The 19,080-nt window shown below is 40.7% G+C and overlaps 1 pseudogene; it reads left to right on the forward strand.

The window, feature by feature from the left end:
- Positions 1–726: 726 nt before the first annotated feature.
- LOC115619028 lies at positions 727–18,560 on the forward strand (annotated as a pseudogene).
- The last annotated feature ends 520 nt before the right edge of the window (positions 18,561–19,080 follow it).

Here is a 19,080-nt window from a genome sequence, read left to right on the forward strand (position 1 = left end):
ACGCTGCCAAGTCTTGGAAGGCAGATGCAGGGACTGTGAGAATGAAGACCTTAGGCCCACTGTAGGAGAAGATCAGGTTCGAGACCATCTTAAGAACCTGAATGTACACAAGTCCATGGGACCTGATGAAATCCATCCACGGGTCCTGAAGGAGCTGGCGAATGAAGTTGCTAAGCCACTCTCCATCATATTTGAAAAATCCTGGCAGTCAGGTGAAGTTCCCGATGACTGGAAGAAGGGTAATATAACCCCCATTTTCAAGAAGGGGAAGGTGGAAGACCCGGGGAACTACAGACCAGTCAGCCTCACCTCTGTGCCTGGCAGGATCATGGAGCAGATTCTCCTGGAAAGCATGCTGAGGCACATGAAAGACAACGAGGTGGTTGGTGACAGCCAACATGGCTTCACCAAGGGCAAGTCATGCCTAACCAACGTGGTGGCCTTCTATGATGGAGCCACAGAACTGATGGACGGGGCAGAGCAGTTGACGTCATCTACCTGGACTTGTGCAAAGCGTTCGACACTGTCCCGCATGACATCCTTGCCTCTAAACTGGATGGACATAAACATGATGGATGGACCACCTGGTGGATAAAGAACTGGCTGGATAGCTGCACGCAAAGAGTTGTGGTCAATGGCTCAGTGTCCAATTGGAGACCAGTAATGTGTGCTGTTCCTCAGGGATCGGTGTTGGGACCAATCTTGTTCAACATCTTTGTTGGCACCATGGACAGTGGGATTGAGTGCACCCTTGGCAAGTTCACCAATGACACTTATGTGGTTCGGTTGATACGCTGGAGGGAAGGGACGCCATCCAGAGGGACTTTGACACACTTGAGAGGTGGGCCAATGCCAACCTTATGAAGTTCAACAATGCGAAGCGCAAGGTCCTACACCTGGGTCGGGGCAATCCCAGGCACAGCTACGGGTTAGGTGGAGAAGTGATTCAGAGTAACCCTGCAGAGAAGTACTTCGGGGTGTTGGTAGACGAGAAACTAAACATGAGCCGGCAGTGTGCACTTGCAGCCCAGAAAGCCAACCGTATCCTGGGCTGCATCAAAAGAAGCGTGACCAGCAGGTCGAAGGAGGTGATCCTGCCCCTCTACTCTGCTCTTGTGAGACCTCACTTGGAGTACTGTGTACAGTTCTGGTGTCCTCAACATAAAAAGGACATGGAGCTGTTGAAGCGAGTCCAGAGGAGGGCCACAGGGATGATAAGGGGGCTGGAGCACCTCCCGTATGAAGACAGGCTGAGGAAGTTGGGGCTGTTCAGCCTGGAGAAGAGAAGGCTGCGTGGAGACCTCATAGCAGCCTTCCAATATCTGAAGGGGGCCTGCAAGGATGCTAGGGAGGGACTCTTCCTTAGGGACTGTAGTGATAGGCCAAGGGGTAATGGGACACAGTGCATGTCACTGGAGTCTGAGTCCCTCTTCTTCTCCTTCGAGCTGCAATGCTTCTCAAGAGGTTATAGTAGCTGTTTAAGCGTAACCAAGATCTGAACCATTTTCAACAACATACCAATTCCTAGCAATAAGGCCAGGCTGGTTTCAACATTCTAAGAATATTCAAAATTTTAAAAATTCTCAAATGCTGCTGTAAATAGCCTAGTGGGGGACATATGGGGAGATATTTCCTCCATTGGTTTGCTCTCCAAGGAGTAAAGGCAAAAGGTATGATTATTAACAGTTCCCATTAGGTGGCTCCCAAAGCATAGAGGTGATGGCAATGCTGAGAACATATACCAGATCAGTTTCATGACCAGCAAGTCTATCGTTAACAAGCCACTAATATGAAGTACAGCAAAATGAAAACCTTAGCCCAGGCCCCAAAGGTGAGAAACACCAAAACAGGGAATGCATACTGGAAGCAAGATATGACATAACACCACTCTGAGACTGAGCACAACCACTCTGAGAGCACATAAATCAACATTGTGACCAGTGACTATTAATCCAATACAGTGAATGCTTGTAACAAGTTTGTTTTAACTCTCTGTGGTCAGATCTGTCATCTGGTGCCCTTTGTGCCCCACATTGGGCACCAAAAAGAAATGTTGTAGATCGAACCCAGCTGGCAACTAAGTACCATGCAGCTGCTTGCACAGCCCCCTCCCCTTTCCCCTTCCCCCTTCCAAGGGTGGGATGGGGAGGAAAATTGAAAGAATGTAAAACACACAGGTTGAGATAAGAACAGTTTAATAACTAAAATAAAGTACAATATATCAATAATAGAAAGAATGCCAATAATAACAATACTGATATTCTGAGCAGCCATCTGTCCCTTTCAGGTACCTCCCCCAGTTTATATACTGAGCATGACATTCTGTAATATGTATGGGACCTTACTCAAGATGCTTCATCTTGTTTATAAGAAGAAAAAAAGGAGTGCATGTTACAGTTGTATTTTCATGATACCTGTGATATATTTGAGTAATTTGATGCTTTGGTAATAAAAGTGCAGATGTGATGCTATAAATGAGATGAGGGTAGTTAAATTCTAAAAACAGATCTGTGTGAGAAAATAGTACCAGAAACAGAAGGAAAATAATGATCAAAACAACAGAAGTGTAATCCTCTTGTAAGTTAAGCATCTGAAAATACTAATTTTATTTTTTTTCAATTATAGGGACTTGCCATGAGGTGCTAAAGCCTTGTTTGAGGAGACACTCTACCTGAATGACTTTGCTCCAGCCTGGCTTAATTTTCCTACTCCGCCATCATCAACAAAGCTATGTTCTTTGCTCTTCTTTTGTACAGGCAGTCTCATTATTAGAGTAGTCTAAATGTCATAACCTCAATCATAGTAAAAATACAAATACCTTATGAATATTTGAAGGGTGATAACAGATCTAGCAAGACTTGCTGTTGTGATTTAAATAGTTGGACCTTGGTTGTCAAGCTTGTAGCTCTGATAGGGGTTTTTGCTTGAGCATCTGAGTCATGGAAAGTAGTTTGTGCCTGGGCACATTGTCAGAGCTGTTGGATTAAGATTGCCTTCATCAGTAGTTTAAAATGAATTATAGTATTTTGTGCTAGAACCACAGAGAGGCATGTGCTTAATGTTCTTGCTTCTAATTTTGCTCTGTCCCCTATACCTTTTACAGAAGTGTTATTCTATCATCCAAACGATTAAAAGAAAAAAATAAATTCTTTTGAAATAGACCTTCTGAAAGGGCTCTTCATTTGCTGGTGGGATGCTTGTTACTACTGGTAGTGTGTGGCACTTTCACATAGTTGTGCATTCTTCCTGTGGTGGTTTCATCTAGTCCAATATTACTCTGTGCAGTGAGACAGCTTGGAAAAAAGAAATAGCAATATGAATCATTAGGATTTGTAAGTATTCTAGGAAGTCATGAATATGTCTCTTTTGTAAATATTTCTTTTTTTTTTCTGGCCTATCCTTCTACTCTTTCTTAATTGTGTGAATGCAGAAGTAGAGGTAGCACTGGATATTTCAAACTCCTGTCATCTCTTTTATTTTCCTATCTGTAGACCTGTTGTCAGTATTATATTTTGAATGCGATATCTATATCTGCATATATGAGAGTGGCATTGCCTTGCTTTAATGTATTTATGTAAGTTTCTCGCTGTATTTCATATCAGTGGAAAATGTTTAGCCTTTATAAACTTGCTGAAATAGGCTTGTGCTATTGTTAAATGCACAGAGTGCTGTCAGTATTAGTTGTGTTCCCATTGCTTTACTTATATATGTCTACACACACACATTCACACATACATTTTTAAAGTCATGTCATTGAATGTCCTTATTTATTATATTGCTCTATTCATCTTTCTTCCACACTGATCTAGATAGCTTCTTTGTCTGTCAGCAACTGTCAGTTGCTGTTCTGAGAACATCAGGTCTATCTGTTCCAGGATGGTTCCTGCGATCTGTTTTTTCTTTCGACTTCATTTCTGAGATATTCAACTCTCTTGATTTGCTTTTTTTCCAGTTTAAATACATTTTCAATCAGAAAAGCAATCAGAGCTTATTTTAATATGGTGTCACAATTGCAGAAGTCTTTCTCCACATATTTCAAGAATCTGCTGGAAGAGCTGTAACTGCATACTTAAAGTGTCAATATAGCAGGATAAAAATAAGTATTACTCAAATATATCTGTATTTGTAACCTCATTCCTGAATTGTAGGAAATTTCATTGCAAGCATACGTTGTGGATCCTGTTCTCTTCCATGAATCTTTACCTCAAGGAGTTTAGAGAGACTTTCATTTCTTCCAAAAACTTTGTAGTTGTATGCTTTCTCCATTATAGTCTTTGTGCTTAATTGTTTAAAATGCAACTTATTTCCTTGCTTTACCTCCTCCCTCAGTGATCAACACTCTGTGATATAGAGCAAAATTGGATATTATGCACTTAAAAAGTCTTTATGGTTGTATCCAATGTGTAGTAATTCCTATTTTACAGAATAAGGCTTATCCTGTCCCGCTACAATACGGATCTCAAATGTCATGCCCCCCTGCTCCTTTTCCCCTCCATTTCCTAGAATAGATTTTTATTTCTGCGTCCCATATCTCAACAAAGCAGCTGAGGAGAAGAACAGGTAAAAGGGATGAAGAGGAAGAACGGGGTAAGGAAGGAAAGGTGTCATATTTTTCATGAAGAATGCATCTGGGATGAGGCTATTGTATCAACAACATTTAGAATTGAAAAGGAGAAAATGAAAGCTGCCTGGTCAGTTTTTATTTCCCCGAAAGAGGCACTTTTAGGAATTACATCTTTATGAGTTAGATTCCCCCTTAATCCTGGGTAGACAAGGCTTTCTCTTTACATAGGTAAAGGCTAGCATTAGAAAAACCTGATGCCAGGAAGCTGGGATTGTGAATGAGTTTTCTTAATGTGACTGATACAGATTACAGCGTGACTGAAATCTATCTCACCTATTGCTGATGATTTCCTCTCAAGGATAAACTTTTATAGCATCTTCTTGTCACTTATATAGCAAAGTCTAATGAGAAAGCTGTTTGTCCTTTGCTCAGTAGCTTTAGTTCAGGTCTGAAGCTAATATATTTGCATCAGTGCAGTATTGCAGTTGTGCAGGCAGAAATGGAAAAGTGTTGTGAATACTGAAGCCATCTTGGGATATGGATGAAACTTTTCAGAAAGGATTTTGCTGTAAAATGTGTACGAGGAGATTGCAGATAGACTGGTAAACTCAGTAGTCTTCGCAAGCTTACTGTTACTTCATGTTAATCAGTAAGACTTCTTATACTTCAAAAATCTGTGTTTCTTTCTTGGCTGGTTGAATCAAATCAGATAATTTCTCAACTTCCAGAAATTGCCAGTAGATTTCCTGTTGATTACAAGTTTACTGTTATCTTTGCCACAAGAGGCTTGGTAGAGTGATATCTCCATCATGTGAGGCAAATGCAGTCTGCATGATCTTTGCATGCAATTTATACACTCTAGATGCATTATAACAAATACAACTTAAACATTATATATAAAGTGCTGTCAGTTATAGTTTGTGAAAATGTGATTTTTTTCTTCAAAGTTCATACAAAAAAAAATTAAACTCCAAAGGCAATATTAGAATATGCATTAGTCATACGCAAATGAACACGTGAAGCTATCTTCTAAAATTTCACCTATGATCAACTTTTGCTCACATAGTACATTTCCACTTTTATTTGCATTTATGTATTTGTTGCTATTATGGCCCTGGGAAGTGTTGGATCTCTTGTACATGTGCAATACAGTGTACATATATATGCACAGTATGTCGTAGAGGGAAGGTGGCTTAGCTTCATCTGCATCAAAGGCTGGCTGTGTGTCAGGGATGTGCTGGGTAACACAGCTCTCTGCTGTCACTCACTGGGATGTTGTCCTGTGCTGCTGTCCTGTGCTCTTGTCCTGGTTTTGACTGGGATAGAGTTATTTTTCTTCCTAGTAGCTGGTGCAGTGCTGTGTTTTGGCTTTAGTCTGAGAATAATGCTGATAACACACTGATGTTTTAGTTGTTGCTAAGTAGTGCTTACCCAGACCAAGGACTTTTCAGTCTCATGCTCTGCAGGTGAGGAGGGGCACAAGAAGCTGGGAGGGAGCAGAGACAGGACAGCTGACCTAAACTAGCCAAAAGGGTATTCCATACCACAGCACACCATGCTTGGTATATAAACAGGGGAGAGTTACACGGAAGGGATCGATTACTGCTCAGGTCGGGCTGGGTATCGGTCAGTGGGTGGTGAGCAATTGCATTTTGCATCACTTGTGTTTATTGTTGTTTTTTCCTCTTTCCCCTTTTGGTTTTATATTCTCTCTCTTTGTTATTTCCATTATTATGGCCTTGAACACTGCCAGGGATGAAGCATTTACCACTTCTTTGGGCAACATGTTCCAGTGCCTCACCACCCTCACAGTAAAGAACTTCCTTCTGTCTAACCTGAACTTCCCCTGTTTCAGTTTAAACCCATAAAACATTATCTTTTCTGGTTTAATCCCCTTAGATATGAGTTCTAGTCAGAATGATTTTTGATTTCTGAGTGCTATTCTCAACATAAGGTTTTAGCTTATAAAGTACTTCCTACCGGTATGTTAAAGATTTGCTACTTTAAAATTTCTGCAATGCTTACTTTACAAGCTGAAAATCTGTATACTTTTGACTCTAGGTTTTACTTGTATTTCATAACTAGTTGCATTTACCGTTGTAAGTTATAATGAAAAGGCTAATAAACTGGGCCTGTTTTGGGTACAGTTGCCTCTGGTGGGAGAAACTCCTCGCTTTCTATGTAATGCACCTGTAGTCTCTAACCACCCAAATTAAGATCTCGAACTTCTTTCCTCCCTTCCAAACTGTGATCTCATATCTTTTGTTACCTTTTTTATTTTCCCTTTGCTGCCACATGTCACTTGTACTTGTTCTGCCAAACCAAAATAAACACCTGTGGTTTTTACTTTGTGTCACAAGCATGGTCCTCAGTGCTGTTTCAGTGTCCTGGAGCAGAAGATACAGCTTCTGCTTCTGCTAGCATGGGAGATGATGACCTAACTCTGAATATATACATACTTGAGAACTGCTATATTTTCTGCCATTTATAGTCCCTTTAAAAATGCATTGTGTATACTATGAGCAATGTATATATTACAGTTCTGATAATTCAGTTTTGTTATTAATTAGATATCTCAGGTCGACCACTTGTGCTCTTTTATTACAGTCATCACTGAACTTTGAGAAACAGTCTGAAGATTTTTCGTGGACAGACAATCATTATGAAGCAAATTGCAGAAGATGCAACTCTTCAGATGGGTTTGATCCTAACATTGGATGGCCTAATGGAGGTATAATTTATCTTTCATGGAACATATTTAAATATATTTATATCATTGTTTTGTAGCACTTTGGCTAGAAAAAAAAGTCTGATGATAATAGCTGTCCTATGCCAAATTCTGTATTCTGTAGTAGAATAGAGGCAATGGAAAAACAGATCTTCTGGGAGACGATGTGATAACTAAGGGTTGGTTAAAGTAGAGTGACTCCAGGTGTACTTATCTCTTAAGAAGAAGGTGGTCAAGTTAATTCTCTAACCAACAACATATAAATGAGCAGCCAGAAAAGGGGGTTGACTTCTTAATGTTGGATTATTATCCTCTTTCCTTGGCACTTTTTTGTGAGATTTTTTTCCAATTGCTTATGTGAATGAAAACTAAGTTTACTTACTATCATATCCCTCAGTATAGAGCTGCTTGCTTAATTACAATTTTGCAAAAGTAAAATGTTCTTTCAAAGCTGTTAGTAATTGCATTTCTTTAAAATTTAAAAATCTAAGGGCATTTTGGGAGAAAAGAGAAGAATGATTGGCATTCACAAGGCAGAAATGGTACAGAAAATATAAACCATCATGGGTGTCCTGGTTTCAGCTGTAACAGTTATTTTTCTCCTTCTTAGTAGCTGGTGCAGTGCTGTGTTTTTGACTTTCAGCCTGGGAACAACGCTGATAACACCATTGTTTTTAGTTGTTGCTAAGTAATGCTTACTGATTCAAAGAACTCACCAACAAAGTTTAAGTTGACAAGCAGATATTCTTTATTGCACCGCTGGGAGACACAGGGGATCTCTCCTCCTGAAGTGTCTCAGCTGAGTGTTAAACAGACTGTGTTTATATTTTTGCTTAACATACATATTCATTACATTTCCAGTAAACGCCATACACATTCATTACATTTCCGAGAACGGCTTTACATAGATCTACGCCCATTTCCGCATGCGCAAAATAACACGGTAGTGGTCTTTTGGGACCCCGATGGTCGTTTCTTCATCATCTTAGTCTTCATCACTTCGTCCTCTAGTTGAACTTTAGGTTTGGAAAGTCCCGTTGTCATGTCAGCAACCACTAGTCCAGTTCTGGCTGGTCATCTTGAAACATTTACCCAAGATATTTTCTCACTGTCATCTATTACAATATCCTACTTTTTCAATGTCATCTGTTACAAGGCCACAAAGCCTAACTGAATTTAACTATTTACAAAAGATTTGTACTTCCTTGTCTCATTACTTTGATCAAGGACTTTTCAGTCTCATGCTCTGACAGTGAGGAGGGGCACGGGAAGCTGGGAGGAAGCAAATACAGGACACCTGACCCAAACTAGCCAAAGGGGTATTCCATACCACAGCACATCATGCCCAGTATATAAACTGGGGGGAGTTACCCGGAAGGCCCAGATGGCTGTTCAGATCGGGCTGGGTATCGGTCGGCAGGTGATGAGCAATTGTATTTTCTCCCCTTGTTATTTCCCTTATCATTATTATTGGTGGTAGTAGTAGTGGGTTTGTATTATACTTTAGTTACTGGATTGTTCTTATCTCAACCCCTTGGGATTTACATTCTTTCGATTCTCCTTCCCATCCCTCCGGGAGCAGGAGGAGGAAGAAGGGGGGGAGTGAGCGAGCGGCTGCGTGGTTCTGAGTTACCGGCCGGGCTTAAACCATGACAGTGGGGGATACAATAGCAGAGGTTCCAGCACTTATACCAGCACTTTCCACAGTGGAAAAGGCCAAGGACTGTGTGAAAACAATGTATCTGATAATGAAACTGGGAAAAAGGAAGACAAGGAAGTACCCAAACAGTTCGAGTCTGAGGATTTTGTAAGTTAATTGTAATTATAATAAATAAGGTTTCATTTTTTCTGCAAGTGCCATTTTGTCTGTTACAAGCTACTTCATGAGATTTCACCGGTTACAGATCATCATATAAGGGATCACCCTTCTCATAGGTAAGAGGGTGTTAGTCATTTTTCCACTAACTTGTTTTTCTTTTTATATCAAATTTTTATCATCGTTTTTATTATTGTCGCTTGTGTTTAAGTGGAACTATAATTGGGTCCTAAGTTTATTTCATAATATCTTACCACAGTTTACTGTAGCAAGGGTATGTAATAAATTCTACTGAAGTACCTCACTGGAAATCCTAAGTACTAACAAAATTATCTTTCTGCCACTGGCCATTTGAGGCCCCATGCTTCAACCTAAAATTGTAGGATGTAAAGGGAAGGGTGAGCACTTTCTCTGGACAGCTCATATAATGGTATTGACTGCTGCTTGAGATGTTTTGTTGGAGAAGAGGAAAAAAGTGAGCATTGATCTATTTGGTTCATGGGGAAATGTCTGTCTCCATTTAAAAATCTTTGACAGCAGAGGTCATGCTTCAATATTATTGTGATTCTTTATTTCATTGGTCCCACAATTCAAGACCTATGATTAAATTTTATTTTTGATAATGATAAATTTTCCTTTCAGCCATCTTTGTATCCTGAATATGAGAGAACACCAAACCAGAATAAGTCTTTAGCCGCAGATGTGTGGGGTGATTATTTTTGATGTTTCTAAATATAAAAATGTAGCAGAGATCTGAATTCTTTTTATTTGAAACATGGTGGTTTTTTTAGAATATTACAAAGGTATAGATTGATATTGAAGAAAATTCAATATTATTACAATGTAAGTATCTTTTTGTTAGAGAGGTGACACTTCTATTTGGATATCAATCTGTTGGTCTGTAGATGCAGCCACAACTAGGATTCTTTCCAAGAACAAGTATATATCTTTTTTTAAAGATGTCAAGAATTTATCTCCCAAGAGGAAATGTGATGATGAAGGTGGGTCACCTAAACTAGTGATGTGATTGCTAGCTGAACACTTTGTAAAAGAATGCTTCCAGCTGATTAGAGCTGATGGAAGATCTTGGAGAGAAACCTAGGAGGACTGGGAAGAGCAGATTAGTTTGCAGAGAATCATAGAATCATTTAGGTGGGAAAAGACCTTTAAGATCATTGAGTCCAACCACTAACCTAACACTGCCAAGTCCACCACTAAACCATGTCCCTAAGCACCACGTCTACACGTCTTTTAAATAATTCCAGGGATAGTGACTCCACCACTTCACTGGGCAGCCTGTTCCAATGCTTTCCTAATGCCCAATCTAAACCTCCTCTGGCACAACTTGAGGCTATTTCCTCTTGTCATATCACTTGTTACTTGGGAGAAGAGACTGACGCCCACCTCACTGCAACCTCTCTTTAGCAAATTGTTGAGAGCAATAAGTTCTCACCTGACCCTCCTTTTCCCCAGGCTAAACAACCCCAGTTCCCTCAGCCACTCCTCATAGGACTTATTCTTTAGAGCTTTCACTAGCTTTGTTGCTCTTCCTTGGACATGCTCCAGCACCTCAATGTCTTTCTTGTAGCGAGGAGCCCCAAACTGAACACAGTATTCGAGGTGCAATTTGAGATTTAAGGTATCTTCCTGGAAGCAAATATCTCAAGCTGGTTTTTGTGTTTATGAATTACTTGTAAGAAAAACAATCCCAAGAATGAGCCTTTAACTGAACTGTAGTCTGGGTTTGTTTTCTCATCTCCACCTGATAAATTTGGTTACTGCTTTAAGGTTCTGTGGGCTTTAAGTAGTGAATTGTTCACTCTAAGAAAGTGTCAGCTTTAGACTGCACAGTTTTTAAAAGTAATAAACTTAAAATAAGATCCTTTCTGTTTAATTAAATAAGTTTAAACATAAAAGCTACAACTTAAACTGTTGTTAATACTGAGGTCTGAAACTTGTTGTTGATTTTAAATGGTACTTTAATTTGTTGATTCTTTTTCTTGACTTCCCCAGTATATTTTGCATTCTTAGGTAGCACTAGGTGTAGGCCAACCCCTCAATATAAATATCTAATTGCTAAGAACTTTTGCAGGACCCTAAACAATTGAACTGCTTTCCATTTTTGCGTATTTAGCAGCTTTCATGCAAAAGTTATCTTTCAATAAGAGAGTAACAATAGCTAATTTTTTTCCTAACCAAGTTATGGAAAATGCTATAGCAACTTGAGTGTTTTACAACCTTTGCAGCTGGCTGCTGCATGATGTGGTTTAACTTGATCTGAAGGAGGGCCAGTTTTCCAGGCTTTCTAGGTATTGCTCTTCACAAGCAAAGGAAGGAATAGTTGTGTTAGCTACATAGATCTGTAAGCCATAGTGCAGCAGCTTGTTACAGCTTACAAATTAAGGCTATTCTTATTCCCTGTTAAAGAAACAATATTCAGGACAAGAGGAATGTTACCATCCCCTTTTAATGACTGTTAAAAATATATACTTCTGTTAGATTCCATTTTACCTTGTGTATGTGGGATGGAAGCATGTAAGTATTATGGAAAGTCTTTTCTACTTTGTGAAGTAGAAATGCTTGCAGTGAGAGGAGATAATCTTGAAAAAGGTTGTTAATGCAGCATTGGAATTCATGTGCAAAAAATAGTGGGTTTTTTACTTTTTGAAAACTTTAGAACTGTTTTTAACAAGTGTTCTTTCAAAGTGTTAAATGTCAGTTACTTAGCGAGTATAACAGCTGACCGTAGGTCTCCAATTAGCTCTCACTTAAACCTGCAAATGGTGTAAGCTTCAGCTGTTCTATTATGCCTTCATCTGAGGCATAGAGATAAATAAACTGGTCATTAACACGGTCTACAGTAGTATGCATCTCTCATGTTTATAGAGCCTCAATGTGGCTCATTTAGGTCTAAAATGAGTTGTTAATAAATATATGAGTAATTATTCTTTAGAAACCTTAAAAGGAAATATGAAAACCATAATCTCTTTTGAAGATTAGGTAAATATTAACAACCAATAGAATTTGGATTTTAGATTTGCAAACAAGAACTGCATAGCTAGCTGCTTTGACTGAAGGGTATCTTTATTTTCTGAAAATAAAATTCCTGCATTGCCAAGTGAAACTTCTATAAAAAGGTGGTTGTGGAAAATGGAACAGAACTTCTGTTTACCCAGGTTTGTACAGTATGTTATTTGTGGAACTAATACTGGACCAAGTTCCTGATGTATGCCTATTTGCTCTGGACCATATGGCTATCCAGTACCCTAGGAACTTAAGAATGTTTGCACATGCATATATATTTATATATATAAAAACACACTCTTTTTCCCTTCCCCCCAGAGTACCCTTTGAATCCTAAATCTAGATCTCCAAGAATGCTGGTCATTAAGAAGGGCAGTACAAAAGAACTACAGATATCTGGAATCCCTGTAGTAGGAAGTCTTCATTGACAGCCAGTAAAGAATGGAACTGGCACAAGTGTTTATAAAGGATTAGTCTCTAAACCTGCTACTCCACCTGCAAAGGTGAGTCTTGGGTACTGGTGGCATGAACAACATGCTGAAAAAATCATGCTCTAATTCTGAATGTTCTTATTTCATCCCTGAGAGCACTGTTCCTAGAGTATTATGCTTTCAAATCTTGCTAAGTGCAGAACACCCCAAAAGTGAATGGAAACACTTTTTCTCTTTTTCTTTTTAAAATATACTGTAATTGGATCTCTCTTTGTTTCTCATTTACTTTTTTTGAGAAGTGCAAGAGCTGTCCAAGGGAGACTGAAAAGGATGCTTACAGAATAGCATCTGACAGAAAGGAAATACAGAAAGGAAACTTACAGAATAGCAGTGACTTTTTTATATATGTTTTTATCAGAAAAATAGATACCTAGTGGAGAGCTATAGTTGGCATAAAAGTACCTCTGGAATTTATCCCAATTATTTATATAGATGTGCTTAGTGTCATTAGTGTCATTCTGGTCCATCTCCATATGCAACTTTCCATGTTCATCTTTTGATTTTGTTTCAGGAATTTTTCTGTGCTCCTGAGAGCATCTGATGGAATTGTTCTTAACTCTCTTAACACACTACATTAAAAACACTACTTTCAGCTGTTGAAAACTCATGTATTGATTCTTAATACCTCAAATATGAGGGTCTTAATTGTTTGTAAATTTAACTCCATATAAAAAGTGTAAATAGGATTTGTGAGAGAGGATGAATTGCTCATAAACAGTTTCTTTTCCACAATAAAACAGGTATTTGCTCTAAATTATGGCTTGTAGTTATGATTTGCTTTTGCTTAATCTTTTTTTAACATTCTAGAAAAGAATCCTGTTTTAGTTAATGACTCTAAATTTTTGTTTAAATTTCCATTTAACACACCCAGTGGAAAAGCCAAGCAAAAGAAAATAAACTTGGAAATCCATTTTCTCTTGAATCTGCATAAGGTATTGGCAATTTCAGTCCTTTCAAATCAACTGCCAAGGTATTTACTGTATCACAGAATTCAGCGAAAGAGGTAAAGCAATATCTGTAGTTTTTATCAAAACTATCAAATTTTAAATGTGTTTGGTTAGATAACTGGATCAGTAAGTTTTGTGCAGAACTGTATTAAATAACTTTTTGTGGAATTAAGTGTGGGAGAGAGAAATACAGAAGGTATATCACTGGCCTTTAAGTACTGCAAGATTTGCATTGTAAGTTTGATTTGGAGTAAAAATGATGCATTAGGAAGTATAACCTGGAAGGTTTAAACTTCAAAACTGCTGAAAGTGTGATACACTTGAGAATGTCTACTGTTCGTTAGCAGGGCTTCAAAAACCTTCATCTCTGGGGTTGCATGTAAGAACTATATATACTGAAATACAAATATCTTCCCTCTGCTTTTTACTGTGGATATACATGAAACCTGAAACTACAGATGCCTGTGAGTCTTTATCTTTCATTCAAAGTTTTCTAAATGAATACACTTTCAATATTCTTTCATTTTTCTGACACCCCCTCTTCTGCTAACAGTGAGGGTATGCCACAAAATGACCACAAACTAACTGTGTGTCGTGGTTTAAGCCCAGCCGGTAACTCAGAACCACGCAGCCACTAGCTCACTCCCTCTGCTCCAGGAGGGATGGGAAGGAGAATAGAAAGAATGTTACTCCTATGGGTTGAGATAAGAACAGTCCAGTAACTAAGATAGATATAATATGAAACCACTACTGCTACCACCAACTATAATAATGATAAGGGAAATAACAAGGGGAGAGAATACAATTGCTCACCACCCGCTGACTGATACCCAGCAAGACCCAAGCAGCAATCTGGGCCTTCCGGGTAACTCCCCCCGGTTTATATATACTGGGCATGACGTGCTGTGGTATGGAATACCCCTTTGGCTAGTTTGGGTCAGGTGTCCTGTCTCTGCTTCCTCCCGGCTTCCCCTCCTCATTGGCAGAGCATGAGACTGAGAAAGTCCTTGGTTGGAATAAACATTACTTAGCAACAACTAAAAACATCGGTGTTATCAGCGTTGTTCCCAGACTAAAGTCAAAAACACAGCACTGCACCAGCTACTAAGAAGGAGAAAAATGACTGCTAGTGCTGAACCCAGGACACTGTATAATATGCAGAGTTTATTAAACAAGCACACTAAAGCCAATAAGCACATTAAAGCAAACACACTAATGTGAGTCAGGTAAATATCTATAGAATCATCATAGAATCGTAAGGGTTGGAAAGGACCTTAAGATCATCTAGTTCCAACCCCCCTGCCATGGGCAGGGACACCTTGCCCTAAACCACGTGGTCCAAGGCTCTGTCCAACCTGGCCTTGAACACCGCCAGGGATGGAGCATCCACAACCTCCCTGGGCAACCCATTCCAGTGCTTCACCACCCTCACTGTAAAGATCTTCTTCCTTATATCTAATCTAAACTTCCCCTGTTTAAGTTTGAACCCATTACCCCTTGTCCTACCACTACAGTCCATAAGGAAGAGTCCCTCCCCAGCATCCTTGTAGACCCCCTTCCGATACTGGAAGGCTGCTATGGGGTCTCCACGCAGCCTTCTCTTCTCCAGGCTGAACAGCCCCAACTCTCTCAGCCTGTCTTCATACGGGAGGTGCTCCAGCCCCTTTATCATCCTCGTGGCCCTCCTCTGGACTCGCTCCAACAGCTCCATGTCCTTTTCATGTTGAGGACACCAGAACTGTACGCAGTACTCCAAGTGAGGTCTCACAAGAGCAGAGCAGAGGGGCAGGATCACCTCCTTCGACCTGCTGGTCACGCTTCTTTTGATGCAGCCCAGGATACGGTTGGCTTTCTGGGCTGCGAGCGCACACTGAAGCCGGCTCATGTTAAGCTTCTCATCAACCAACACCCCCAAGTCCTTTTCTGCAGGGCTGCTCTGAATCTCTTCTCTGCCCAGCCTATAGCAGTGCCTGGGATTGCCCCGACCCAGGTGTAGGACCTTGCACCTGGCTTGGTTAAACTTCATAAGGTTGGCATCAGCCCACCTCACAAGCGTGTCAAGGTCCCTCTGGATGGCGTCCCTTCCCTCCAGCGTATCAACCGAACCACACAGCTTGGTGTCGTCGGCAGACTTGCTGAGGGCGCACTCAATCCCACTGTCCATGTCGCCGACAAAGATGTTGAATAGGACCGGTCCCAACACCGATCCCTGAGGGACACCACTCGTTACAGGTTTCCAACTGGACATTGAGCCGTTTACCACAACTCTTTGTGTGCGGCCATTGAGCCAGTTCTTTATCCACCAAGTGGTCCATCCATCAAATTGATGTCTCTGCAATTTAGAGACAAGGATGTCGTGCGGGACAGTGTCGAACGCTTTGCACAAGTCCAGGTAGATGACGTCAACTGCTCTTCCCCTGTCCATCAGTTCCGTGGCTCCATCATAGAAGGCCACCAAATTGGTCAGGCAGGATTTCCCCTTAGTGAAGCCATGTTGGCTGTCACCAACCACCTCGTTGTTTTTCATGTGCCTTAGCATGTTTTCCAGGAGAAACTGCTCCAAGATTTTACCGGGCACAGAGGTGAGGCTGACTGGTCTGTAGTTCCCCGGGTCTTCCACCTTCCCCTTCTTGAAAATGGGGTTATATTACCCTTCTTCCAGTCATTGGGAACTTCACCTGACTGCCAGGATTTTTCAAATATGATGGACAGTGGTTTAGCAACTTCATTGGCCAGCTCCTTCAGGACCCATGGATGGATTTCATCAGGTCCCATGGACTTGTGCACGTTCAGGTTCTTAAGATGGTCTTGAACCTGATCCTCTCCTACAGTGGGCCTAAGGTCTTCATTCTCACAGTCCCTGCATTTGCTTTCCAAGACTTGGGTGGTGTGGTCAGAGCATTTGCTGGTGAAGACTGAGGCAAAGAAGTCATTAAGAACCTCAGCCTTCTCCAAATCCATGGTAGCCAGTTCTCCTGATAGCTTCCGGAGAGAGCCCACATTGTCCCTAGTCTGTCTTTTATTTGCTACGTATCTATAGAATCCTTTCCTGTTATCTTTTACATCCCTTGCCAAACTTAATTCTAGCTGGGCCTTAGCTTTCCTATATATAGTAAATAAGTATAATAAAGCAAATCAGATATATATGTATATAAGTAAAGTACCGAAGAAAGTTAGTAATACATCAAATCATTATTTGCATAGAGAGAAGAGAGATAAGAAGAAATACATCACCAATTGGTGCATCCGCCCATAAGTGAGGCTTCTCTCATGGCCACAAGAGGGTCCCAATTTTATACCCTTAGGAAAAAAACCATCTTTATGCCAGATCTCTAATTGTTTACTCGTGGGGCCATGTGGTTCTCACAATCTCACTGTTGTCCACTCTGTGCACCCCAGTGCAGCCAAATATGAAAGTCATAGAATAGCTGCAAACCTATGTTTTCCTGTCTCTTTCTGACAAACAGTCATGATGAAGATAAACCTATATACTCTACCAAATACACTGTGGCAAAAAACATCCTTTGTTATGTCTCTCAGTCATGAGAGGGAATCAACTCTCAGCTAGGTTCCCATCCATTACACCCCCCCCATTAGTGTAATTGGTCAAATTTGTCATCCCCTATTGACAAAGTTGGTCAGCCTCGTTTAACAAAATTGACAAGAATGCAGATTGATAAGAAGAATGAATTTTTGAAAATATTGAAACAAGATAGCATGGAAGAGTAATGTGAAGACAAGAATCATGCTGGGCAAGAGAAGGTAGTTTTGTTCATACCTGTTGTAGATCCAGCAGTAACAGTTCTCTGATTGAACATAAATTACTTTTTATTTGGCTGTAGAAAGCTGTTAAATTGTGGTATTGATCTCTAAATGAAAGAAAGGAATTACCTTTTGATGAATTTTAAAAAGTTGCTCCAAGTACTACTTTCTCTAGTACTTCTTAGTATCTTTTTTCTTTTTGCAGTGTCTGTTTATACATGTTAGAGACAGAAGTGCCGGAGTTATTAGAAACAATAAGAATATATAAGCTTAATAGAATAATAGAATCATAGAATCATAGAATAGTTAGAGTTGGAAAGGACCTTAAGATTATCTAGTTCCAACCCCCCTGCCAAGGGCAGGGACACATCGCACTAAACCATGTCACCCAAGCCTCCATCCAACCTGGCCTTGAACACTGCCAGGCATGGAACATTCACAACTTCCTTGGGCAACCTGTTCCAGTACCTCACCATCCTCACAGTAAAGAACTTCCTTATATCTAACCTAAACATCCTCTGTTTAAGTTTGGACCCGTTACCCCTTGGCCACTTCTGTTAACAGCTGAGACGCGGGTTGGTACCCATTGGGAGCTGGATAGATCGTCTTTCAATTGTTTGAACTCCTGGGACAGTTTTTCCACAGCTGAAATGATGGAAGGGGTGAGATTGTCTTCGAACTCTTGGAGTTAACAACTCACTTCATCCACTGTTGGTGCTGCTGCCTCACTACAGGTCATTGATGCCAATGTGTGGGCATATGATGATGGCGCACTGCGTGTAAGTTTCCGCTGCATGGGTCGTGTACATTATACTTTCTCTGGGTCTACAGGTGCATTCTTAGCATCTGGCCTAAGATAGATCATATCTAGAAGGGCTAATTCCCTCAGGTACTTGAGGCATTTCTCTATTGTGGTCCACTTGCCTGGGTGGCATATAACATCGTCCTTATAGGGAAACCTTTCCTTCACAGCTAAAAGCAGCTGCCTCCAGAGGCTGAGGACTCATTTCTCTTTTGCAATCACTTTGTTGATTCCCCCTTCCCTAGCAAGTGATCCCAGTTGCTTGGCTTCCCTACCTTCTAGTTCATGACTTTTGGCCCCACTGTTCCACCTTTGGAGCAACCAGGTGACAATGTGCTCCCCTGGTAGACGGCTGAAATCTTTTCGCATATTCCGCAGCTCAGTAAAGGTCAGGGATCAAGAAGTTACCTCTTCCTCTTCTTCTGATTCCTGCAGTGATTCCTCTTGTTCAGATGTCCTCCCTCTAGTTCACGCTCTTATTCTTCATCTTCCTTCACTGCAAGAGTTGTTTTTCGTGCTTTTTTTTTGCTTTTCCTCTTGCTTATAGGGTCAACCGATACTGGCATGGATTGGTCCTTTGGTTCATCTGCAGCGTCTTTCACTGAAGTTGGAGTGGCTGCAGTGGCTGCTTTTGGGGTTTGAGTAGCTGCTGTGCTTATCGCTGGACTTGGGGTAGCTGCTGTGCTTGGGGTTTGAGTAGCTGTGTTGCTTTGCCATCAGAGACAGCTTTTTCCTCTCCTTACAGAACAGGGCTCCGAAGGCATAAGCCAAGCCCCAGCACATTGCGGTTATTTGTACCTCTCTGTTACTGCCAGGATGACAGCACACCTTGTCTAAGTGTTCTGCTAGTTTTTCTGGATTTCGCATTTGTTCAGGAGTGAAGTTCCAAAGCACTGGAGGGGCCAACTGGCCTAGGTGCTTGCCCATACTATCCCACACACCCTGC

This window comes from Strigops habroptila, chromosome W (genome assembly GCF_004027225.2).
Source record: "Strigops habroptila isolate Jane chromosome W, bStrHab1.2.pri, whole genome shotgun sequence".
Taxonomy (NCBI): Eukaryota; Metazoa; Chordata; class Aves; order Psittaciformes; family Psittacidae; genus Strigops; species Strigops habroptila.